This window comes from Leucopleurus acutus, assembly GCF_964270905.1.
Source record: "Leucopleurus acutus genome assembly, chromosome: 14".
Classification (NCBI taxonomy): domain Eukaryota; kingdom Metazoa; phylum Chordata; class Mammalia; order Artiodactyla; family Delphinidae; genus Leucopleurus; species Leucopleurus acutus.
In genome coordinates this window covers 38,397,358-38,423,951 of record NC_139156.1, presented here as the reverse complement: position 1 = coordinate 38,423,951, position 26,594 = coordinate 38,397,358, and the positions used below count along the sequence as shown (strand labels likewise).

Below are 26,594 nucleotides of genomic sequence, written 5' to 3'. Positions count from 1 at the left end.
CTGCACCTTCCTACACTACATTCCTGATGATCACATGGCTGTCGAAGAATGCAAACAGCTCCTCCCTACCAGCTCCCAGGCCTGCCCACCATCCTGGGTGCATTCAATACAAGCTGTGTGATCTTAACAAAAACTGATCAGCCTCTCTGTTCCTGGATTTCCTCATCTGCGAAATGGTACCGGTAATGTCACCGACCTACAGCTCAGAGTGAGGATAAGACAAGCAGAGCTTTTGGCACACAGGTGGCCCTCCATGTGGCTACTATCATTACCATCATTATCATCATCTTTGGGTACAATCCTGCACAAGCCTCCTTTTTGGTCTCCCTAATTCCACTCTAGCTTCTATTCAGTAGTAAAAGAGGCCTTAAAATCAGGGAGGGGTCTAATAATCCTGGTTACCTCCACACTCTTCTCCCCACTGAAAAGTGAGAACAGCCCCCCAGTGTTGCTGGAATGAAGCCCGGTGCAAAACTCCCAAGGTAGCCCTTTAACTAGGGGCACTCTGGCTCCACCCACACTTCTCTCCCCACAAACAGGGTAAAGGCCTCTGCCAGATGCCCCCAATACTTGGTTGAACTTTTCCCACTTATAAACAGGAAGATGCCAAATACGGACCATTCTGCACTAGACGGTGAGCTCCATTCACCACTACACTACTTGCGCGGTGACAACTCAAACAGCTGTCAACCAACAATAAAAGCCAGAACCCCTCTTTTCGAGCATTACAATCCATACAACCAAAATAGTGTTAAAGCTGGAAGACAGGACAACCCAGCTTCATTGTTATATCACGTTAAACTTTTCCATATGGAGCTGAATGGAACCAGTGAGATTCTGTAAGATAAACCCAAAGGTAACTAGATAGTCAAATTCCACATCCTTCAGTTGATGTGCTCAGACCAGATGACTCATCCATCTACCATCTAACACTAGGCTTAACTGAAAAGCGTGACTCTCGGTTACACGGTTACAGGTTTCAATTTCGGAAGCATCTCGCTTACCTATTTGAATGCGAGCCCTTGGCTTTTCCTCTCAGGCTGAGAAAGCTGTTGCTAAAGCGCTCAGAGTGAAAGTCTGCTGATATCACCCTCCAAGGAATTCAATTTCTAAGAAAAGTCCACTCATTTTGCATTGGACAAGATGAAGAGAATGAAGACTCCAAGCAAGTTGGGGGTTAGGGAAATAAAACTCAAGGTCTCCATGACTTTCCACCACCCTCGCTTTTCCAGTGAATGCTGTTTGAGTGGGCTGGAATAACTTAACCTGAGAAATATGTGACTGAGATCAAAATCCCTTTTATCCTTCACAGGGAAGAGTTCACAGGCAGTCACTTCAATCCTTCCCCCCTGTTTTTTAAGCTATTATTTTAAATTGTGATACAATACGCATAAAATTTACCATCGTAACCACGTCTAAGCATAGTTCAATGGCATTAAGAACGTTCACATTGTTGTGCAACCATCCCCACCATCCATCCCCACACTTTTTCATCAACCCAGACTGAAACTCTTTACCCATCACACAATAACTCTCCACTCCTTCCTCCCTCCAGTGCCTAGGAACCACCTTTCTAGTTGGTCTCTATAATTTTGACTGCTCTAGGCATCTCATGTAAATGGAATCACACAGTGTTTGTCCTCTTTCGACTAGCTTATTTCACTTAGCGTAAAGTCCATTCATGTTGTTGCAGGTGTCAGGATTTCCTTCCTTTTTAAGGCTGAATAATATTCCACTGTCAGTATATCCCACATTTTGTCTATCCATTCACCCATCAATAGACATCTGCGTTGCTTCCACCTCTCAGCTACTGTGAATAATGCTACTATGAACATGGGTGTGCAAATATCTCTTCAAGACTCTGCTTTCAATACTTTGGGGTATATATCCAGAGCTGAGATTTCTAGATTATATGGTAGTTCTATTTTATATTTTTTAAAGGAACTACCATACTGTTTTCCAAAGCAGCTGCACCATTTTACATTCCTAGCAATGCACAAGGGTTCCAATTTCTCCACATCCTTGTCAACACTTATTAACTTCTGGGTGGGTTTTTTTTTTTTTAGTAGCCGTCCTAATAGCAATCCTTTATTTAACTTTAAAACTGGTTAATTGAATTAAATTTTTGTCCCACCTATGCAGTTGGCTAAGAATGTTAGCAAATCTGATTCTCCTGAGTGTGTTGAATAGTCAGTCATCCACTGAGAAGGTAACTGTAAGAAAGCAGCTAAGATAAAAAGACTTTGGACACAAAACCACCTTGTATTAAAATCTGAAATTGCCACTGCTGAGGAACGGAAAGTACCTTCTCTAAACCTCAGTTTCCTCATTTGTGAAATGAAGTTGTGAATACTCATTTCTTAAAGTCGTGGGAGAACCGAATCGCAAAATTGTATAAAGTACTTAGCATGTGCCTAGCACCTAATAAACACTAAAAGAATGACAGATGATGCTACGGAGAAGGAAAGTTTTGTTATACTAGAATACTACTAATACTAGTAGTAATACTAATACTTAGCAATACTAAGAGGTAAGTCACAAAAAGATCTTTTATTTTGCTTTTTACATATGCATAGCCTTTCCTCATTTATTCAGATGTTTTTCTATACAATTTATACATATACTCCTCAAATCTCAAAGGTGTCACTGTAACCAAGATAGCATTTTCTTATACATAAATATATAAACATAAATATTCTTCTCCAGAGTAGGCAGGATATCAGAAACTAAGCAGTAGTAGCATTAGTCCAAAATTGCACCTTTTTTCAAAATTCAAAAATCAGTAACAACTTGCCATGTAGGTTAAATTATACTTCATCTAGTTATAGAAAAAAAGCAGAAGTACACTGTGAGACAAGGTTGTTTTTCTCTGTTCTCTCAATTAATTAAAGAGTTAATGCCAAATGGCTATCTTTTGAAGTATGGCTTAGACTAAATTCAAATACTATATTAAAAAAAACAAACTTTATCTGTTGAAGCATCTCTAGGTATTTTTTACTTTATCTGGCTTCTTGTTTAAATTCACATAAACTGAGAGACAAGACTTAGAAATCATACAACTCAAATTCCCACCAAATAACCACTATTAGTTAGTTATGTTTCTACCGACTTACCGATAAATTACATTAAAATACAAAACCCTTGGGAACCTGACGCAGTTGGAAAAGATGTATGCATACTTCAAACTTAAGCAAACCAAATAAATGGAAATGGATTTTAAAATAACAGTTAAAAGTGTGCAAATTTGTCATCAAAACACTTGAAGACCACTCAGGGCACGTAAGCACTTTACATTTAACACTTTTAATATCTATAAAGGATTCTGATTTGGGTTCCATTAATATTATAATGCATTTTAAATTACTCCTTAAAATTTGAACACATTATTTATATACTCCATTGAGAAATATACAGGTAAAATAACACTAGATGGTCTACTGTTATTCTAGATGGTCTTCATCTCTCTATCTTGGCTAATGTAAGCTCATACTAACCTCTTTGTGCCACCCACCCAAAGCAGTGGTTAAAAACATTGGGATGCCCTGATAATAGCATTTATTTCTGTTTGTTCAGATTTAACCAGCAAATTCTGTGTCAACCGTTGTTACTTTACACCGCTTTAAAATTATTTTCTAATTTCAATAATTAATGCAAATGGGTATGTAATTTTCTTTGGTGGTTTAAGATTTAATGAGGCAGCAAGGAGACTGCACGATGCCCTAGGCGGGAAGAGTGCCGCTAGAAGCAGGGAGTGGTCAACTGTGGTGGACGCTGTTGACAGTCAGGATCTTGGTGCTCCAGCCAGGCGTCAGGGCTGTGCCACTGAGGTGGGAGAGCCAAGTTCAGGACACTGGTGCACAAGAGACCTCCCAGCTCCATGTAATATCAAATGGTGAAAATTTCCCAGAAATCTCCATCTCAACACCAAGACCCAGCTCCACTCAACGACCAGCAAGCTACAGTGCTGGACACCCCATGCCAAACAACTATCAAGACAGGAACACAACCCCACCCATTAGCAGAGAGGCTGCCTAAAATCATAATAAGGCCACAGACACCCCAAAACACACCACCAAACAAGGACCTGCCCACCAGAAATACAAGATCCAGCTTCATTCACCAGAACACAGGCACTAGTCCCCTCCACCAGGAAGCCTACACAACCTACTGAACCAACCTTAGCCACGGAGGACAGACACCAAAAACAACGGGAACTACGAACCTGCAGCATGCGAAAAGGAGACCCCAAACACAGTAAGTTAAGCATAATGAGAAGACAGAGAAACACAAAGCAGATGAAGGAGCAAGATAAAAACCCAACGGACCTAACAAATGAAGAGGAAATAGGCAGTCTACCTGAAAAAGAATTCAGAATAATGATAGTAAAGATGATCCAAAATCATGGAAATAGAATGGAGAAAATACAAGAAAAGTTTAACAAGGACCTAGAAGAACTAAAGAGCAAACAGTGATGAACAACACAAAAATGACATTAAAAATTCTCTAGAAGGGATCAATGCAGAAGAACAGATAAGTGACCTGGAAGGTAAAATACTGGAAATAATTACTGCAGAGCAGAATAAAGAAAAAAGAATGAAAAGAATTGAGAACAGTCTCAGAGACCTCTGGGACAACATTAAACGCACCAACATTTGAATTATAGGGGTCCCAGAAGAAGAAGACAAATAGAAAGGGACTGAGAAAATATTTGAAGAGATTATACTTGAAAACTTCCCTAATATGGGAAAGGAAATAGTTAATCAAGTCTAGGAAGCACAGAGAGCCCCATACAGGATAAATCCAAGGAGAAACATGCCAACACACATATTAATCAAACTATCAAAAAAGAAATACAAAGAACAAATATTTAAAATCAGCAAGGGAAAAACAACAAATAACACATAAAGGAATCCCCAAAAGGTTAAGAGCTGATCTTTCAGCACAAACTCTGCAAGCCAGAAGGGACTGGCAGGACATATTTAAAGTGATGAATGAGAAAAACCTACAACCAAGATTACTCTACCCAGCAAGGATCTCATTCAGATTTGACAGAGAAATTAAAACCTTTACAGACAAGCAAAAGCTAACAGAATTCAGCACCACCAAACCAGCTTTACACAAGTGCTAAAGGAACTTCTCTAGGCAGGAAACACAAGAGAAGGAAAAGACTTACAATAATAAACCCAAAACAATTAAGAAAATGGTAATAGGAACATATATATCAATAATTACCTTAAATGTAAATGGATTAAAGGCTCCAACCAAAAGACATAGACTGGCTGAAAGGATACAAAAGCAATACCCGTATATATGCTGTCTACAAGAGACCTACTGCAGACCTAGGGACACATACAAACTGAAATTGAGGGGATGGAAAAAGATATTCCATGCAAATGGAAATCAAAACAAAGCTGGAGTAGCAATTCTCATATCAGACAAAATAGACTTTAAAACAAAAACTATTACAAGACACAAAGAAGGACACTACATAATGATCAAGGGATCAATCCAAGAAGAAGATATAACAATTGTAACTATTTATGCACCCAACATAAGAGCACCTCAATACATAAGGCAAATACTAACAGCCATAAAAGGGGAAATCGACAGTAACACAATCATAGCAGGGGACTTTAACACCCCACTTTCATCAATGGACAGATCATCCAAAATGAAAATAAATAAGGAAACACAAGCTTTAAATGATACATTAAACAAGATGGACTTAATTGATATTTACAGGACATTCCATCCAAAAACAACAGAATACACATTCTTCTCAAGTGCTCATGGAACATTCTCCAGGACAGATCATATCTTGGGTCACAAATCAAGCCTTGGTAAATTTAAGAAAATTGAAATCATATCAAGTATCCTTTCCGACCACAACGCTATGAGACTAGATATCAATTAACAGGAAAAAATCTGTAAGAACTACAAACACATGGAGGCTAAACAACACACTACTTAATAAACAAGAGATCACTGAAGAAATCAAAGAGGAAATCAAAAAATACCTAGAAACAAATGACAATGAAGACACGATGACCCAAAACCTATGGGATGCAGCAAAAGCAGTTCTAAGAGGGAAGTTTATAGCAATACAATCCTACCTTAAGAAACAAGAAACATCTAAAATAAACAACCTAACCTTACACCTAAAGCAATTAGAGAAAGAAGAACAAAAAAACCCCAAAGTTAGCAGAAGGAAAGAAATCATAAAGATCAGATCAGAAATGAATGAAAAACAAATGAAGGAAATGATAGCAAAGATCAATAAAACTAAAAGCTGGTTCTTTGAGAAGATAAACAAAATTGATAAACCATTAGCCAGACTCATCAAGAAAAAAAGGGAGAAGACTCAAATCAATAGAATTAGAAATGAAAAATGAGAAGTAACAACTGACACTGCAGAAATACAAAGGATCATGAGAGATTACTATAAGCAGCTATATGCCAATAAAATGGACAACCTGGACAAAATGGACAAATTCTTAGAAGAGCACAAGCTTTCCAGACTGAACCAGGAAGAAATAGAAAATATGAACAGACCAATCACAAGCACTGAAATTGAAACTGTGATTAAAAATCTTCCAAACAAACAAAAGCCCAGGACCAGATGGCTTCACAGGTGAATTCTATCAAACATTTAGAGAAGAGCTAACACCTATCCTTCTCAAACTCTTCCAAAATATGGCAGAGGGAGGAACACTCCCAAACTCATTCTACAAGGCCACCATCACCCTTATACCAAAACCAGACAAAGATGACATAAAGAAAACTACAGGCCAAATTCACTGATGAACATAGATGCAAAAATCCTCAACAAAATACTAGAAAACAGAATCCAACAGCACATTAAAAGGATCATACATTATGATCAAGTGGGGTTTATGCCAGGAATGCAAGGATTCTTCAATATACGCAAATCAATCAATGTGATACACCATATTAACAAATTGAAGGAGAAAAACCATATGATCATCTCAATAGATGAAGAGAAAGCTTTCAACAAAATTCAACACCCATTTATGATAAAAACCCTCCAGAAAGTAGGCATAGAGGGAACTTTCCCCAACATAATAAAGGCCATATATGACATGCCAACATTGTCCTCAATGGTGAAAAACTGAAAGCATTTCCACTAAGATCAGGAACAAGACAAGGTTGCTCACTCTCACCACTATTATTCAACATAGTTTTGGAAGTTTTAGCCACAGCAATAAGAGAAGAAAAAGAAATAAAAGGCATCCAAATTGGAAAAGAAGAAGTACAGCTGTCACTGTTTGCAGATGACATGATACTATACATAGAGAATCCTAAAGGTGCTACCAGAAAACTACTAGAGCTAATCAATGAATTTGGTAAAGTAGCAGGATACAAAATTAATGCAAAGAAATCTCTGGCATTCCTATACACTAATGATGAAAAATCTGAAAGTGAAATTAAGAAAACACTCCCATTTATCAATGTAACAAAAAGAATAAAATATCTAGGAATAAACCTACCTAAGGAGACAAAAGACCTGTATGCAGAAAACTATAAGACACTGACGAAAGAAAATAAAGATGATACCAACAGATGGAGAGATATACCATGTTCTTGGATTGGAAGAATCAACATTGTGAAAATGACTCTACTACCCAAAGCAATCTACAGATTCAATGCAATCCCTATCAAAATACCACTGGTGGTCTTCCCTGGTGGCACAGTGGTTGAGAGTCTGCCTGCCGATGCAGGGGACACGGGTTCGTGCCCCGGTCTGGGAAGATCCGACATGCCACGGAGCGGCTGCGCCCATGAGCCATGGCCCCTGAGCCTGCACATTCAGAGCCTGTGCTCCACAACGGGAGAGGCCACAACAGTGAGAGGCCCACATAGTGTAAAAAATATATATATACCACTGGCATTTTTCACAGAACTAGATCAAAAAATTTCACAATTTGTATGGAAACACAAAAGTCCTCGAATAGCCAAAGAATTCTTGAGAAAGAAAAACAGAGCTGGAGGAATCAGGCTCCCTGACTTCAGACTATACCACAAAGCTACAGTAATCAAGACATTATGGTACTGGCACAGAAACAGAAATATAGATCAATGGAACAGGATAGAAAGCCTAGAGATAAACCCACACACATATGATCACCTTATCTTTGATAAAGGAGGCAAGAATATACAGTGGAGAAAAGACAGCCTCTTCAATAAATGGTGCTGGGAAAACTGGACAGCTACATGTAAAAGAATGAAATTAGAACACTACCTAAAACCATACACAAAAATAAACTCAAAATGGATTAAAGACCTAAATGTAAGGCCAGACACCATCAAACTCTTAGAGGAAAACATAGGCAGAACTCTCTATGACATAAATCACGGCAAGATCCTTTTTGACCCACCTCCTAGAGAAATGGAAATAAAAACAAAAATAAACAAATGGGACCTAATGAAACTTAAGAGCAGCCGCATAGCACAGGGAGATCAGCTCGGTGCTTTGTGACCACCTAGAAGGGTGGGAAAGGCAAGGTAGGAGGGCGGGAGACGCAAGAGGGAAGAGATACGGGAACATATGTATATGTATAACTGATTCACTTTGTTATAAAGCAGAAACTAACACACCATTGTAAAGCAATTATACTCCAATAAAGATGAAAAAATAAAAAAAATTTTAAAAACTTAAAAAAAAAGCTTTTGCCCAGCAAAGGAAACCATAAACAAGACGAAAAGACAACCCTCAGAATGGGAGAAAATATTTGCAAATGAAGCCACTGACAAAGGATTAATCTCCAAAACATACAAGCAACTCATGCAGCTCAATATCAAGAAAACAAACAACCCAATCCAAAAATGGGCAGAAGACCTAAACAGACATTTCTGCAAAGAAGATACACAGATTGCCAACAAACACATGAAAGAATGCTCAACATCATTAATCATTAGAGAAATGCAAATCAAAACTACAATGAGATATCATCTCACACTGGTCAGAATGGCCATCATCAAAAAGTCTACAAACAATAAATGCTGGAGAGGGTGTGGAGAAAAGGGAACACTCTTGCACTGTTGGTGGGAATGTAAATTGATACAGCCACTATGGAGAACAGTATGGAGGTTCCTTAAAAAGCTAAAAATAGAACTACCATACGACCCAGCAATCCCACTACCAGGCATATACCCTGAGAAAACCATATTTCAAAAAGAGTCATGTACCAAAATGTTCATTGCAGCTCTATTTACAATAGCCAGGACATGGAAGCAACCTACATGTCCATCAACAGATGAATGGATAAAGAAGATGTGGAACACATATACAATGGAATATTACTCAGCCATAAAAAGGAACGAAACTGAGTTATTTGTAGTGAGGTGGATGGACCTAGAGACTGTCATACAGAGTGAAGTACGTCAGAAAGAGAAAAACAAATACCGTATGCTACCACATATATATGGAATCTAAAAAAAAAGAAGAAAAAGAAGAAAAAAATGGTCAGAAGAACCTAGGGACAAGACGGGAATAAAGATGCAGACCTAGGGCTTCCCCGGTGGCGCAGTGGTTGAGAGTCCGCCTGCCAATGCAGGGGACACGGGTTCGTGCCCCAGTCCGGGAAGATCCCACATGCCGCGGAGCGGCTGGGCCCGTGAGCCATGGCCGCTGAGCCTGCGCGTCCGGAGCCTGTGCTCCGCAACGGGAGTGGCCACAACAGTGAGAGGCCCGCGTACCGCAAAAAAAAAAATAAATAAATAAAAATTTAAAAAAAGATGCATACCTACCAGAGAACAGACTTGAGGATACAGGGAGGGGGAAGGGTAAGCTGGGACAAAGTGAGAGAGGGGCATCGACATATATACACTACCAAACGTAAAATAGATAGCTAGTGGGAAGCAGCCGCATAGCACAGGGAGATCAGCTCGGTGCTTTGTGACCACCTAGAGGGGTGGGATAGGGAGGGTGGGAGGGAGGGAGATGCAAGAGGGAAGAGATATGGGGACATATGTATATATACAACTGATTCACTTTGTTATAAAGCAGAAACTAATACACCATTGTAAAACAATTATACTCCAATAAAGATGTTAGAAAAATATAAAGATTTAATGAGGGATCTTAGCTGATTTTTCAAAGAACTCTTTAATCCTAGAAAGTTTCAGGGTCAACAAGTATCTATCGTCACTGGGTCTCAGTGATCCCTGGAACCAGGCAGAAGGAATTGGGCTTAAAAGCTACTGCCCTATAAAATAAATCCCTGCAATTAGCTTCACCACTCTAAATGACAGGAAGATCATACATTCTCCCCAAACTGTATGTTTTGAATACTTAGCTCTTCTCTCTATCTCCACCTCCCTCTGAGTATTCACCAAGAAGAAACTGACAAGTAAGAAGAAGAATGTCAGTGCTAATAAATAGGTTACCCTGTCAGTTACTGTCTTTATTTCTTCCTCTTTCATTGGTTTTTGAATCCCAGCCCAAAAGGCAGCCACAGTTGACCAGTAGGTGTTCCTGTCACCTCTGCCTAAAATTCTCAGCACTGGGACTAAGTCTGCTGCTCAGATTCAAAGTTATGTAACAGCCAGAGAGTCTCTGAGCCTCAGAACTCCAACCTCTGAGAAGAAACATGGCCCCTCGGCTTCAGTAGCAGAGCCAGGTCTCCGGAATCCCACTCTAGGGTTCTTGCCCCTACAGATCTTTCTTCTGCTTCCCTGGGTCCTGAGGCATGGCTCAAGCCACCCAGAGATATAGCTTCTGAATCATGACAATTTATCCAGAGTTCAATTACACTGAAGCACTCTAGCTCACAATCTGTTTTCCCCGCCCCCCTTGCATATTTCACTTTCATCAAGTATCCTAATGTCTGTCCTTCATGGAAGTTTTCTTTTGCCCAGGACCCAGCATAGGATCACAAACTGCATTTAACTTGGGTCTCCTTTAAACTGAAACAGTTCTTCAGCTTCTTTGTCTTTCATGACATTGATATTTTCGAGGAATACATGCCAACTATTTTAGAGAATATCCTTCAATTTAGGTTTCTCTGGTGTTTATTCACAATTAGATTCGGATTCGGCCTTCTTGGCTGGGATATGACATCCAGAGGCATGTGACACTCACCAGCCCTCATTGGTGATGTTAATTTTGACCCCTTGTTTACGGTGTTGTCCAGTTTCCCCACTGATTTGTTACTATTTTTTCCTTTTGTAATCAATTATAAAATCTATGAGGAGAACAATGACACACTTTGATTTCAGAAACTGACTCATGCATTTGATTGGTTAATAAATTATTTGCTGAGCACCTGTTACTTGCCAGGCATGGTGGTGGCACTGGAGATACTGCAGTGGGAAAAGTTATATCCCTTCCCTCGGGAAGTTTACATTCTAGTTAGAAAAGGCAGACAAAGGGCAAGTAAATAAAGCATACACTGTGTACTGTGGTGACAAGTGCTTCCAAGGAAATAAACCAGAGACAGGGAGGGAGGGCTGGGGGAGGAGCAACTGGAGCTGCTACTGCTGTCGCAGCCTTCAGCCCACAATCCAAAAGGGTATAGAGACCTTCTAAAGCAGAAATTGTATTTTGTCCCTTCCTGCTTAAAATCCAAAGAGTAACATGCTCTCTGGACAACCAGGATCCTCATGGAGTACCCCCCAGCCTCGCCACATTCATCTCTTGTCATCCACTCGTGATTTATGTGCTGGCGATAACACCTATGCTTCCTCTAATGTGCCCTGATGTGCCTCCCATTCCGGTGCCTCTCACCTCACGTGGAGGAACTCCTCTCCCTGTCCATTCACAGCACATCCCTGGGACCTTCCCTTCAATACTGAGGACTAGAGACGAGGAGGGAAACCTGTCCACAAACTACCATTCTGACCAAAATGAAATGATCTGAGAATTCAACTATTTACAATTATCTGTTTCAGACATCATTTTATACACAATTTTGTATTATACACAAAGGTACTTTGTTACATTTTTAACTTACTCTAGGCAGAGTACTTAATGAAACATGTTTGATTTTTCCCTCTTCTCTGGGTTAATTAAAGAAATTAATTGGCAGAGGTAATTCCATATGATTCACACACAGACTAAGAAAAATTAGCAGGCATTTCTTTAGCTAAGACAGCTTGTAAATAAACATCATGCATATGTGCACACCCACAAGCAAGCAAGGCAGAGTTCCACCTACATAAACGGACTGAGTCATGCTTCAATCCAATTCAACAGGTCGTCTCTAAGTCCTTATAAGGTGTTCTGTCATCTATTCCGTGCTGCAGGAGTTTCAAAAAAAAAAGCGTAGAATAGGAACCTCGGGTTCCTATGTTCCTAGGTTAGACAATGTGGAAAGATGTTAAAATACATGGTATCATTAAAACCCTAGCAAAAAAAACCTTGGAACTATTTTTTAGATAATTATACATAGTTACATAAACAATTGCAATTTTAAGTATGGGTATTTAACAAAGTTAAAATTGCACCTCTTCCATCACTGTCCATTTTTGTTGTATGTATGTATACATATATTTGCTGGAGGAAAGGAGGAATTGGTTGGTTGGATGGCTTTTAGTTTGTTTAACCAGAGGTCTTGCTTTGTGGACCAAGATGGTGTCTTTACTACGTGCTGTATTTGCACTTTAGAAATGCCTGGCGTGGGCCTTGCCTCTTCCCTGTCAACAGGACCGGAGTGCCCAGCTGCCTGGCTGTCCTTCCACAAACTCCCTCCTCCCCAAGAGGCAGCTCCCCTGACAAGGTATCAATCTGTGGCTATGACTGATCAGAACACCACTTACCTGGGTAATCATCTCTACTCCTTGTAAAAAGAAGACTCTTAAATTTCCACCTCCAGCCTCTCCCCACACAAAGATGATTTTCAGATGACAAAAGAAAAAAAAAGCCAGAACAGCAAGAGAAGTTGGGAAAGAAAGATGCAGGCCCAGACTCATCCCATAGCTGAGCTCCTGAGGGAGTCGAAGGGAGTCCCCACTGAGGGCCTGCTTCCTCCTGCTTCCTGCTATCTGCCCACGTGACAGAAGAAGGCGGCAAACTGACCTGCACACAGACCCACCTCCTGCCTTTAATACCGGGAAGGTTCAGTCCTTTAGGTCCGCCCACAGGATGACAAATATCTGCCCGCATTTCACAACAGTTTCTGAATGAGTTGTTCTTAAACTCACTAAAATTTCAGGATTCTGTTACTTAATACCGCGCAAAGTTTTGTCATGTGAGAATACTGGGGCAGAAAAGAAAGGAAGAAATGCCTTCCATTTCAATATCCAGGTCCTCGGCTTTAAATGTATTTAGGTAGATGCCCTCCAGACCTCACAGGCTTTTGCTAAGAAAGTAAAAGTGTGAAAATTTACAAACGTACATCAACTTTTCCACTTTAACAAGAGCTCCAAAAAGTAGATCGATTTGTCGCAGGTCAGAAAATGAACTTATCACCCAAGTAAGATTTGCACCATAAATCAATTTCTCCCATGATAGTATAAAGAGAAAGATACCATTAAGCCCAACCTGAAATAAACTATCAGTATGAAACCATATGAAAAATGGCTGTTGGAGAAAATTCTTTAAATCTTCATAGACTTATATGAAAAAACAGCTACCCCTAGCCCCACCTGGCATGGAGAGGTACTGCCTTAGAGACAATGAGAATCCTGTATTCCTCAAAGAGGTGTGAACTCCACTTGTGATGTCTGCAGAAAGCTCAGCTTTCAGAATAAAAAGTTTTAGATGTTCACCTTCCTTTGTCACTGATAGGGAAATGATTAGTTACTGCCTGGGCCAGAGAAGGGAAATGAACTTGCAGGCTTGTGTGAAAACAACAAAATGCTGTTTTTCCATAACAGCTGATTAAGAACAGGCTGTCCTAAGTGCAGTGGAGTGAAACGTTCCTTCCTGGTTCCCAGCTCTCAGAGGAGGAAAGAGCAGCTCTGCAGGCTTGGCCTTCAATGAACAAAGCTTGGGGTTCGCCCCCCTGCAGAGACACTGCGTCCACGGTCACTGCCACTCTGACAGCCTGGAGTAACTGACGCCTTAGAGACTCAGGAGGACAGAAGGCCATCAAGATACTTGACGGTGTCCCTGAGTATATTTCACAGAGCAGATTACTAAAATCAGATAGGTTTTGTAAAGAGAAAGAAAGCCAAGAAAGCTGAGTAACTTACACCAACACTGTCGTGCTGTAGCTATAAATCCTCTCATGTTCCTGGGAACCCAGAAGCATGTTATGTCTGCTTTGATTAGAGAGAAGATTCTGAATAAGGTGGCCTATATAAACGGTGACATATTACCTGTCTAAAAACTGGGATATAATCTGACAAGTATAAACACACGTCTAGAATCTACCAAGCAGAATATCTGGAAGCAAGGACAGTCTCACAAAATCCAAGATGTGTCATCACCCTACCTACTTTGCAAGATTCCCAGGCCCCTCCTCTGGAGACTTAAGTCAGTAAATCTGGGTGCTGCCTGAGAATCTATATTTTTAACAAGCACTTCGAGGCGATTCTTATGTTCAGGCAAGTTTGGGGAACACTGGAGTGAGCCAATTATACCCTCTAACACAGTTCTCTTTAAGATACGTCTACATTTAAATCCCATTTAGTAATACCATCAATTATGTTAAGCTTATAAATGGTAACAATAATGAATATGTCTTCCCCTAACCCCTCAAATAATAAAACAATTTTGGTAATACCCATGTTAAAGAAAGAGGTGAAGTAACTTGTCACAAGCTAGTAAGTGATTGGGGGGAGGGGGTGGGATTCAAACAGAGGTGTGACTTCAACAGCTGTACCCATAACCATTTATTTACATATACAGCCTTCTCTTTCACAAGTACAGATCCTGTTTACAAGTGATAGCAATTGATTTAGAACCCAAAGTAAAAAAGATTTCAGGAAACCATTTATGAACTACTAGTACTTTCAAATTACTGGCTGTGTAGAGACCCAGGGATCCAGCAATATCTCTAACAAAAGGTTTTTATCCTGTGCTGCCCTCAGATTTCTACTTTAAGGAAGTTTGGATCCTAACCTCCATACCTTTCCCTAGCAATTAAAAAGATGCAATCAAAAAGTCAATGACCGCTCCCAGAAAAATAATTAACTCAAAGGAATTACAATGTGCTATAATTGAGCCCCAAATCTGAACAATATATCAGATGGAGGGCTACATGTTTATACTGATCTGTAAAGAATTTTAAAAGATGTGATATTCAAATATTTTCATAACTGCCCTCTTCTATCATTTCTAACACGGAAATTAAAAAAAAAGAGAAGAAAATCAAACTTTTCTACTCATCCTGCCTAAACAAACAAAAAAAAGACTTGATATGTCAAATGAACAGTGTCACTACGCCTCTTTCTAGCCTCAGGTTAATTAAAAGTCACTCAAGTTTGAAAAGGATATTAAAACCAGAATGAAAATCAAACTCATGATTCATTCAACGAGTATTTATTGAGGGCTTTCTATACGCCAGGCATTGTTCTAGGTGCTATAGACACAGCAGAGAATAAAACAAACAAAAATTCCTGCCTTTAAGGAGAGCACACCCTCCTAAGAGGATATGCACTCTAAAGAAATAAGAAAATAAACAATTTGTCAGATGGTGAAAGGTGCAGCGGGGAGGACCACTGCGTGGTCCGCAAAGGTTTCCCTAACAAGGGGCCATCTGAGCAGAGGCCTGAGGGAGATGGGGGGCAAGCAACACAACATCTAGGGGGGAACACATCCCCAAAGAAGAAGGAGTGTGTCCAGCAGATCTCCATCCCCGCCCAAACCACAATCCCCCCAAATTTTCTATCTGCTCAGATGGTACCACAGTTCTCCCAGTTGCTCAGGACTGGAACTGAGCTGGGCTCCTTCCCCTCCCTCACATCTCCCATCCTGTCAATCTGGTGGTCCTATGCACTGTGCCTCCTAAATATTAATCTCCATTCCACACTTGAGAAACAGGCCATCACAATAAACCTGGATGGCTGCAGAAGCCTCCAAACTGGTCTCCCCATTATTTTTTATGCTCCTAGCCCCCAAATCTAAGCTCCACTAAGAAACCAGAGTGATCTCTTAAAAACACATATGAAATTGCATCAAGGCCCTTTTCTAGCTCAATCCTTCCCACTGCTCTTTGGAATAAAATCTGGATCCTGTTAACATATCCACACTACTATATATATAAAAAATAGATAATCAGTGGGGACCTACTATATAGCACAAGGAACTCTACTTAATATTCTGTAACGACCTATATGGAAAGGGAATCTGAGGGAGAATGGATATGTATATATGTATAACTGAGTTACTTTGCTATGCACCTGAAATTAACACAACATTGTAAATCAACTATATTCCAATATAAAATAAATACTAAATTAAAAAAAAAAAATCTGGATCCTGGATGTCCAGCCCCTGCCAACCTCTCTGAACGATCCATATCCCTCTGTCCCCAGAGCTTGCTGGCCTCTGAGCTACCTTGGCCTTCCTGCAGTAGCTCTAAGGAGCCTAGCTCCCTTCTGCCTTTGCCCATGTGTTCCTTCTGTCTGGAGAGACGCACTCATCTCCCCTGGCACACTCCCCTCTCATCCTTGAGATCTCAAGCTAGAAGCCACTGCCCCAGGGTGATGTTCTGATCTCCCTATCACATGCGATCCTACACTGCACAATAATTATACACAGTATTTCTCCTAGCACCATCACAACTATAATTAAATCATTATTTCTATAATTTAATGGCTGCCCTGCTCCAATAAACCAATCTCTATGGCGACAAGGACTACATCAGTTGAATTCATTTTTGCATCTCCAAATGTCTTAAAAATAGCAGAGTTCATACATATTAGGGAAGAGGTTACGCCTTCCTCCTTACACATCCCTGTATTCTCTCTCAAGGAAAACAAAGAGTTGCATTTTTCCTCTGCATCGTCTACGCCTCATAAATTTGTCTTCTAATAACAAAAATTAGGAACCATGAAAAAGCCATGTTGAAATAACAAAGTTCCAAACTGAGAAGCCCCAAGTTGAGCCATCTGGACCACTTTTTTTTTTTTTTGGCGTCGCCACTCGGCGTGCAGGATCTTAGTTCCCCGACCACAGATCGAACTCTCACCCGCCACAGTGGAAGCACAGAGTCTCAACCACTGGACCACCAGGGAAGTCCCTTGGACCATGTTTGTTTTTAGCTTTGTTTCATGTTATAGAATCATCTTCCTAAAGGGAAGCCCAGTAAGCAGAGCCCACCCACTCCTCAGACCTCACAGGTCGGTCACTAACTCCTCAAGGAGCAAATTAAAGTAACAGGAAAGAACAGAGAACCCTGGGAGAAAGGACTTCCCACTGGTCCACAGTTATCAGAATCTTTTTCACTGTAATTAAGGCTAACGGGAGGCACTCGCTCTATGACAAGAAGTAAAGGGGTGTTGCAAGGCCCTCATACCACGCAGCTTACAGTTAACGGCGGCCACACTTAGCTGCACCCTAACCAGGAGCCAGCCAATTGGCAAAGTGCTCTCGTCGCGCAGCACCTCATTTAACTGAACTGAATCTTGGCGACCACCCCATGATCCAAGTGACTTTATCCCCATCTGATCACGGAGGCCGAGGAGGTGAAGTCACTTGCTTGGGCTCACAGAGCTAATAAGTGCTGCGACCCAGGAATCAGAAGCAGCTCTATTGGGCTCCAAATCCTCAGCAAAGTATGTCATTTGGGACCCAGGGTCCTAGTACCAGTGTACCAGTACCCAAAGTGCTGGTACTGAGTGCAAATCACCTGGCTGCTCTAGTCCCAGCTCCCTGGCTCACAGGACCAGAGAAGGGGAGTGACTGGCACAAGATCACACAGCCCGATGGTAGCTGGGTCCAGCCAACAGTTCCATCCCTGTCAGATGGTCCTTCTGACAGACAGCACCTCCCCTCACAAAAGATCCCTAAAATCCTTAGAATAAATGCTCCAAGTTCAAGCTTTCCTAAGGATCGCTGTAATGTTATAAAAATCCTAAAGTAGCCCTTAGAGTTCAGTGAAAGGAAAACAGAAGGACTTTATCACTCTCCTTTCTTGCAGCTGCCACTGGTCTGAATTCACACAAACAGCCCCTTGTCTCTGTGCTGCCATGCAGCTCTTCTAAGCGACAGAAGCCCAGGAACACAGAGGCCCTGGGCCCAGGCCAGCTAGAGCCGAGCTAAACAGGCTAAAAAGCAGGCGGTTCTGACACCCTTTAATCAACCACCATTCACTCTGGAGAAGCAATACACACAATTTTGCACACACTTCTGTACGAGAGCAAGTGGAATAAGGCCTGAGCCGTCGAAGTCACCCGTGCGCCCTGAACAGCACACAGCACCCTGATTTTTATGATCCCGGTGGCAAAACCATCACTGCATCCAGGTCAGTTTACCGTGGACTCCAACCCCCTTGCCCTCTTCCAGATGAGGCGGCTAACAGCCAGCAGCCTGGTATACACCACCTACCGGCCACCGCTGGGCCTGCCAGGCCAGACCAAGGCAGCAACTATATGGACCTGGTGTGTGGAAGCTCTTCTGAAGAAGCACCCCTAAATGGCCTCATCTAGGGGCTTCAGGAGCTTCAAACACCAACATGCAAACATCCCAGAGCAACCAGTGCCAGGAGAACTTCTGTTGTGACAAGGCCTCCAGACCAGCAGCTGCCCTGGTTACCGTGAGCCCCAGCTCAGCCTGGGATGGACGAGGCCCACGTCATCCCCCAAGACAGAGCCCATCAGGGACGACTCACGGAGGGCTGGCTGAAGGTGGACTCACCCACTCGCTGCAGACCCAGCTGCCCAGCCAGAGCCACCGGCCACAACGCGTGACGCCCCCGAGGGTGCTGTGCGCTAGCAGTGCTCCATTTAAAACTCGTTAAAAGCCACTCGTTCTGTGAGACCTTCTGTTAAGTGAAAATAATGCCTATGAGGGCACCTCAAATATTCAAAGAGCTAAACGATCTAAGGGTATCAAAAGGGTCACCATCTGGGTATGCTGCCCACACTTGAGGACTGAGATGTAGGGGATATAACTTTAAGAGGTCCCCACTGTCCCTGAAGGAGGAAGGGCGATGTGAACCCTAGAGCTGCAACCTGGGGCGAGTCACACGAGCTTCCACCGCTCACCTCCCTCAGCGGCAGACTGGGGCTAACAACCGCTCTCTCGGTACCACAGTGGAATATCACGTGAAAAAAAGGAAGCCACCCTCTGGCACAGTGACTGGCACATAATAAACCATAAACAAATGCTCGCTTCCTTCTTTAAGGCTTTTAAAGAGCTTACTTTCTTCAGCATTATGCATTCCTTTTCCCTTTTATTAATTTCTCAAAATCTTCTTTCAAAACTAACAACCCACAACTACTCTAATTCCAGCAGTTCAGTTTATTTTCCTTAAGGACGTGTGGAAAAGAATGTCAAGATGTATGTCCAATGATGGTCACTCCATCATTATTTGTGACCTTCAAAAAAAGGTAACAGCTACTAACTAGAATCCAATTACAGCACTTACAATAAAACAGGTAGCTCAGTGAATGCTAATAAAAGGAAAGTGCTTTAAGGTATAGCTTTACATAGTATGATCAAACATGGGATTAAAAACTTAAATAAACATATATAAATAAATATATATTACATATATGCTAGCTTTGGTATCCAAATAATTTACCAGTGGAAAGGACAAAAGGAATAAGGATGGGAGGATGTGGTAGGCAAAATAACGGCCCCCTGTCCACATCCTAACCCCCCCAGAACCTGTAACTATGTTACCTTACACAGCAAAAGGGGCTTTGCAGATGTGATAAATTAAGGATATTGACATGGGAAGAGTAGCCTGGATTATTCAGGTGGCCCGAGTCTAATCACATGGGTCCTTAAAATCAGAGACCCTTTCCTGGATTTGACTACAAAAAAATGGTCGGAGAGAAGATGGAGGAAAAGGCCATGGGCCAAAGAACACTGGCAGCCTCTTGAAGCCAGGAAAGGGCAAAAGCCTCGGACATGTTGATTTTAACCCAGTGAGACCCATGCTGGGCTTCTGACTTGCAGAAGCATTAAGATAATAAATTTGTGTCGTTTCATAACACTGACGTTGTAGTAATTAATTATACCAGCAATAGAAACTAATAGAGGGGGTAAATTACTTATAATTTTATATCTTTCCTGATAATCTGAATATTTACTGTATACATTATATATATATATATAAATATGTTGCTTTTACTTTAACACTTATTTAGTTGGGGAGGAAGGGAAGAAATTCTTTGCCCCGTTTCAATGTAATGATTCCCTGATCACAAAAGCTTTCATACAGCACTTGTCTCCTCCTGCCTGAAAAATTGGGCACTCTCTTTCAGGACCAAACAAAAGCCTCCTTACACACCAAGGACCGACTCAAGTGATGCATCCCAGGTCAGGGCCTCCTCCTTAGGGGTCTCCCCTACAGCTGACCTTAAGGGGGCTGCACAGAGCTCTGTCAACCCTGCTGGATGGTGAGCTCCTTAAAAACAGGGCTTGAGGCTTATTTGCCTATGCAAACCCAACCCCTCATAACACGCATAACATGTGGTTAATGATTAAGTGTTTGCTCAGCTGAAAAAGACTACTGGATCGCATTAAATCCAAGCCAATCTAGTAAACCCTGGTTTTAAATTAACAAGGAGTCTTCTGCTGGGAAAAGACTGTTGTAACCTCACATGCATTATCCAGCTATCTATTCCATAAAGGTAGAAGTTATATCCTTCAACCTTACAAATCACAGTTAACAGATCATAGTTAAATCCTCCTTCAGAATCAAATTTTGAGGAGACTTCCCTGGTGGTGCAGTGGTTAAGAATCCGCCTGCCAATGCAGGGGACACAGGTTCGAGCCCTGGCCTGGGAAGATCCCATGCCACGGAGCAACTGGGCCCGTGAGCCACAACTACTGAGCCTGCACCCTAGAGCCTGCGTGCCACAACTACTGAAGCCCACGCGCCTAGAGCCTGTGCTCCGCAACAAGAGAAGCCACCGCAGTGAGAAGCCCGCACACCCCAGCAAAGAGTAGCCCCCGCTCGCCACAACTAGAGAAAGCCCGCACGCAGCAACGAAGACCCAACGCGGCCCAAAAAAAATAAATAAAATAAATAAAATTTTTTAAAACTCAAATTTTGACTTCGATTTACAAAGGATGGTGGTTATCAAGAGACACTGCTTCAGAGCTCCAGGGCATTGAATTTACAGTCTGAATCTTCTAGTTCCTGCTGTAGACATTTGTGAGTTATATTTAAACTATACTAGCTGTAGTGCTGAAGTTAGCCTTCCTTCCTCCCATCAAATCAAAACACTGGGTTTCCCCAATAGGATATTTTCTCATCCATTCTAGGGAAAAAAAAAAAAAATCACAGCACAGTTGTTATGGCTGAGATTTAAAACAATCCAAAACAGAAGTCTACTCCATTAATGACTGTTTTAATGGCAAAGAAGCCAGGAGAGGAGACAGAGTGACATCTGATTAAATATTCACATACTAAAGACTGCATCCGCTAAAGCAAGAACCAGAAGCTTTTGTTTTAATATCCCAGCAGCATTCTGTTTAAAAAGATTAGAGCATCCATCTCTATGGTGATAGTTATTTCCATTGCTCAATTAGAGGCCAAAGTACTGAAGAAGTTATACTCCTGTGTTTGAACGAGACATCTTATATAACCAATGACTTCACAAATCCTTACAAATCATGGACAAGTGACAGACACTGAATTCTTCATGGGTATTTAAGCCAAAGAACATCATTAATTATTCATTTTTGTTGGTGGTTGTGTTTTCATCTTAAAGTCAGATTTACTGGGGTATAATTTACATGCAATAACTTGTCATTTTTAGGTAACAGTTCTATGAGTTTTTACCAAAACATATAGTCATGTAATCATCACCACAATTGAGATACAGACTATTTCATACATTCCAAAAAGTTCCCTATGCCCTTTGTAAGTCAATCTTCTCCCCCATTCCCAGCCCCTGGCAACCACTGATCTGTTTTCTAACCCTATACTTTTGTCTTTTCCAGAATGTCATACGAATGGAATCATACAGTAAGTACCCTTTTGAGTCATACAGAATGTACCTTTTTGGCTTCTTTCACATAACATAATGCATTTGAGATTCATCCAGATAGTTGTGTTTGTTCTTTGTTAGTACTGAGTAATAGTCCATTGATGTCCAGTTTGTTTATCCACTCACTTGTTGAAGGACATGTGAGTTTTTTCCAGTTATGGGCAGTTAGAAATAAAGCTGTTGCTGGGTATTCCCTGGCTGTCCAGTGGTTAGGACTCTGCACTTTCACTGCGGAGGGCCCGGGTTCAATCCCTAGTAGGGGAATTAAGATCTCGCAAGCAGTAAGGCACAGCCAAAATAAATAAATATTTAAAAAATAAAGCTGTTGCAAATATTAGCCTACAGGTTTCTGTGTGAACAGAGGTCACTCCTCCTGGGTAAATACCTAGGAATGAAAGTGCTATTTTGTATGGTAAGTATATATTTAACTTTGTAAAAAACTACATGTTTTCCAAAGTGGCTGTACCATTTTACATTCCCACCAGCAATGCAAGAGAGTTCAAGTTGTTCTGTATCTTTGTCAGCACTTGGTAATATCTATTGTTGTTTCATTTGCCTTTTTTTTTAGCTATAGGTATGTAGTGGTATCTCATTGTATTTTTCTTTTAACCTTTGATTCTGAAAAAAAAAATTTTTTTTGGCCACGCCACACATCTACGGTTAGTTCCCCAACTAGGGATTGAACCCACGCCCTTGACAGGGAAAGTGCGGAGTCCTAAGCACTGGACCACCAGGGAATTCCTGAAATAATTTTAGACTCACACAGAAGTTGCAAAAACAGTGGAAAGCTCCCATGTATTCCCCTCTTATCTTACATAACTACAATATAAGTATCAAAAACAAGAACTTGACATTGGTACAATACTATTAACTAAACTACAGACCTTGTTCAGATTTCATTAGTTTTTACATGTACAGTTCCTGTCCCCTTTTTTTGCATACAGTTCTATAAAATTTTATCACACGTATAGATTCACGTAAACACTACTACAACCCGGATATAGACCTGTTCCATCAAAGCACATTCTATTTTGAAAAGACCTTTTCGGTTTTGCAAACACCATCTGCTGGAAGGGACTTTGGTAAATGATGACTTTCTTCTGCCCTTTTTCCGTGACCAAATTAAGTCTGTTATCCAAAATTAACAAGAAAGAAAAAGAAAAAAGAAACAGACTCACAGATATAGAGAAAATACTAGTGGTTACCAGTGGGGAGAGGGAAGGGGGCAGGGGCAAGATATGAGGTAGCGGATTAAGAGGTACAAACTCTTAGGTATAAAATAGGCTACAAGTATATTGTACAACACAGGGAATATAGCCAATATTTTATAATAACTACAAATGGAGCATAATCTTTAAAATTTGTGAATCACTATGTTGTACACCTGAAACTTACATAATATTGTACATCAACCATACCTCAACTTAAAAAAATGAAAAAAAAAAGTCAGTTATCTATTCTCAGACTGTGCTGTGCAAAGTCTCTGTGTGTTGACAGAGAAGTTCACTTCTCTGGATGGGTGTCTGTCCTGTTCATTCTTTCCTTATTATAGACCAAGCCCAGTGCAGGCAGTATGGATAAAAGGTTGAAGAGAAAGCAATAGTTCTTGTCTTTAAAATAACTTGAGCAGAGAGGTATTTACACACACACACAATTACAAACTGAGATAAGTACCATCCATGAATGAAAAGTCAAAGGTCCACTGAAACTGAAACACGATCTGGTTTGGACTGGGAGGACCTTGTGACTTAGCCTCATCCTGAGACTTAGTATTTGAGGCCTTTCCACAGACATAGGGCATCTAAGTATCTGAGCTGTTGAGCAGTGAGTATGTAACCAACAAATTCTTAGAGCAGAAGAATATAAGGAAGCCCTCCAGCGCTGAGAAACCATACCAAGGACTGCTTATCTTCTTAGGTCAAAGCCTGGCCCCAAAGATATAGAGAATTGGCACCTGCCCATGTGTTACTTTAGGGATATCTACAGCCCTCAATGTTTCTTTCCAACCACCTGCCACAGTGAACCAAATCCACCATTAGAGATCTTTTAGTTATAGAGGTGTCCCTCTGCTCTACACTAGTCACAGTGAAATGCCATCAGCAAAGGGGGACATAGGAAACCCCCACTGGCTTCTGGCTGATGGCTGGTATGACCCTCTCTTCCTGTCCCGGGGGCCCACTTCCACATCTTCCAGGGCACAGTTGCTTCCTCTCCCCTTGGGTCCTCACTATAGCTGGTTCATGTTTTTATTAGGAGTAATCTCTGTTTGTTCCCACGTTTCTCTCCCCTTCTCTACCAATAGCACAAACAGTCCGACCCATCTCTGTATCTCCTGGCATCTGCACCCCAGCTCCCATGCACACAGTAGGTGGTCAACAAATGCTCTGTGAATATTCAAGGCACGACTATCAGATTACAATGTGTGAAGCGGGCCCTTGAGGGAATGCATGGGTCTCAACATGAAAGACACCCATAGAGGCATGAGACAGTTGGTGCATTTCAAGAATTGTACCACAAGGTTCTAAATGTAACAGCAGGATGCTTGGGCACCGGACAGAGGGGAGGGCAGGACAAAAGGAGATGTGTGAGGGAGTAAGAGATAAGATGTGCCCACACACGATGAAGCTCAGGACCAGCCCAGCATGACACTTGCCGGGAAAATGGCAGCTAAACTGGTGGAGAGGAAGAAGGGAGAGGGCAGGCTCTTTCTCCGAGACTTACTTCCGAGGGCATGTGCCATGAGCTGGGCTCGGGGGCGGGGGGGGGAGGCCAGGAATTCAAAAAGGAAGTAGGCATGTGCAAAAGCTGCTGTGGGACTCAGCCGGGAAATCAGGAAGAACTGAGAGCGAGAGAATAAAAAAATTCCCCAAAGCAGCTAGTTCGTAGTACATGCTTCTGCCTCTTTCCAGAGAGACTCTAATCTTTTCCTTAAAGTCACACATGGCTTCCAAAACACCCTGGGGCCGTCTGTGCAAAAGGCAATGACCTGTGTCTGAAGGCCTGGGAGTGCTGGCTACAATCCTGAAATGCCTCCTGAGCCAGCCAAGAGGCCAGGAAGTCTCCAGGCCCACTAAAGAGCTGATGAGAAAATACAATAAGGCACTGCTCTTGGCCCTGCACTAGTGGAGCCTATTACACAGAGAAATTGTACATTCAGTGATTAGTAAATGCAGGAACTGACAAATCAAAACACTCACTGTTTTGCAATCTTAAAACAGTTGTTTTGGGCTTATTTTAAAGTATCAGAAAACTATTCTAGCCCATGTTTGCAAATCACTAGCTGCTGCAATAAATGACCACATGGCTTTTAACCAAGACTTTCTCTTAACCAGCACCTTGACCTCTGCCACCCCAAGGCAGACCAGGGTGATACGTGGAGTGGACATGAGCGTAAATCCCCAAAAGAGGGGAGGGCACCACGGGCAGCCACGCTTCTCAGGGGCAGCCAGCTCGGAGAGTCACCAGGTGATGATGTGAAATATATTCAAAAACTAATAGGGATACCCTTCTTATCAGTTTTGCTCACAATTTTTCTATTATGCTCATATATGGGTAATAAGTGCTACCATTACGATGCTAGTTGCTAAAAACTTTGAGCTCCCCAGATACAGTATGCTTAGAACTGGCAGGTCTCGGTCCCGCAAGTTCAGGTTACAAAAACTCGTTTGCACTCTGTGTTAACCAGGGTTTCAACCCAATTCCTGGTAACACTGTATACCACAAGGTACTACAGAAACTGGCAACCACTGGGTGGTTTTCAGGGGCCTCTGGGGAAGAGAGCAAAGTGAGGAAAACAGCCCTTCTCAGCTCCAGTTCAGAAAGGTCACCAGACACTGCAATGACCCTCTCTGGCCCCCAGAGTACTATCAACTGAAAAAAAATGCACAGCCTAAAAGCTGAGAATTATGTTTTATCCGGAAACCTTACTGAGGACTATAGCCCGGGATGGCAGCCTCGCAGATAGCTCTGAGGAACTCGTTCAAAGAGGTAAGGGAGGAGCCAGAAGATACAGGAATTTTTACTGGGGAAAAAAAAAAAATTCTAGTTGAACATCAAAAGATTACACTAATCACAAAAAACAGACATCTCAGGTTAATTTACATATGGGGAAGATGCAAGAGTCTGGGCTTATTGAAATCATTCCTTTGATATGCATCTTAACTATCTAGGGCCAGTTCCTATTCTTCTGCATCCTGAATTCCCTTCAGGGTGCACCATGGGGGTAACTGCACCCTGATGGCTGGTGGCTTGATGGCTGGCAGCCTGTGTTTTTCCATCCTGAGTTCCCCTCAGGGTACGAGGTCTGGGCAGCTGCAGTGGCCAATGGCTTTATGGCCACAACATCCTTTGTTTAATAAAACGGCAGGCGTCATTCTTCTTGTCCACAGTACTTACCCCAGCGTGGCCTCCAACCAGGCACACGTTTTCCCCAAGTGCTTGAGCCTCTAAATTTACCTTCTCTGCTTCTTCTCCAACCCACTCCCATCCCAAACCCAAAACTCCCTTCTCAATCAGTTCAG

At 41.7% G+C, this 26,594-nt stretch overlaps 1 protein-coding gene across 8 annotated transcripts in view; it reads right to left on the bottom strand.

Annotated features, from left to right (window-relative positions):
• Nucleotides 1-26,594, bottom strand: part of SGMS1 (sphingomyelin synthase 1) — a 289,370-nt gene that overhangs the window by 163,403 nt on the left and 99,373 nt on the right. Inside the window, exon 5 of one of the 8 annotated variants that reach the window (XM_082854352.1) lies at nucleotides 26,002-26,095. The exons of 6 other annotated variants lie outside the window; for them this stretch is intronic. The gene's annotated coding sequence lies outside the window, so the exon portion shown is untranslated. Of the gene's footprint in view, nucleotides 1-26,001; nucleotides 26,551-26,594 lie in introns of those variants that run through there. One more of the 8 variants, XM_082854355.1, reaches the window with a different exon arrangement.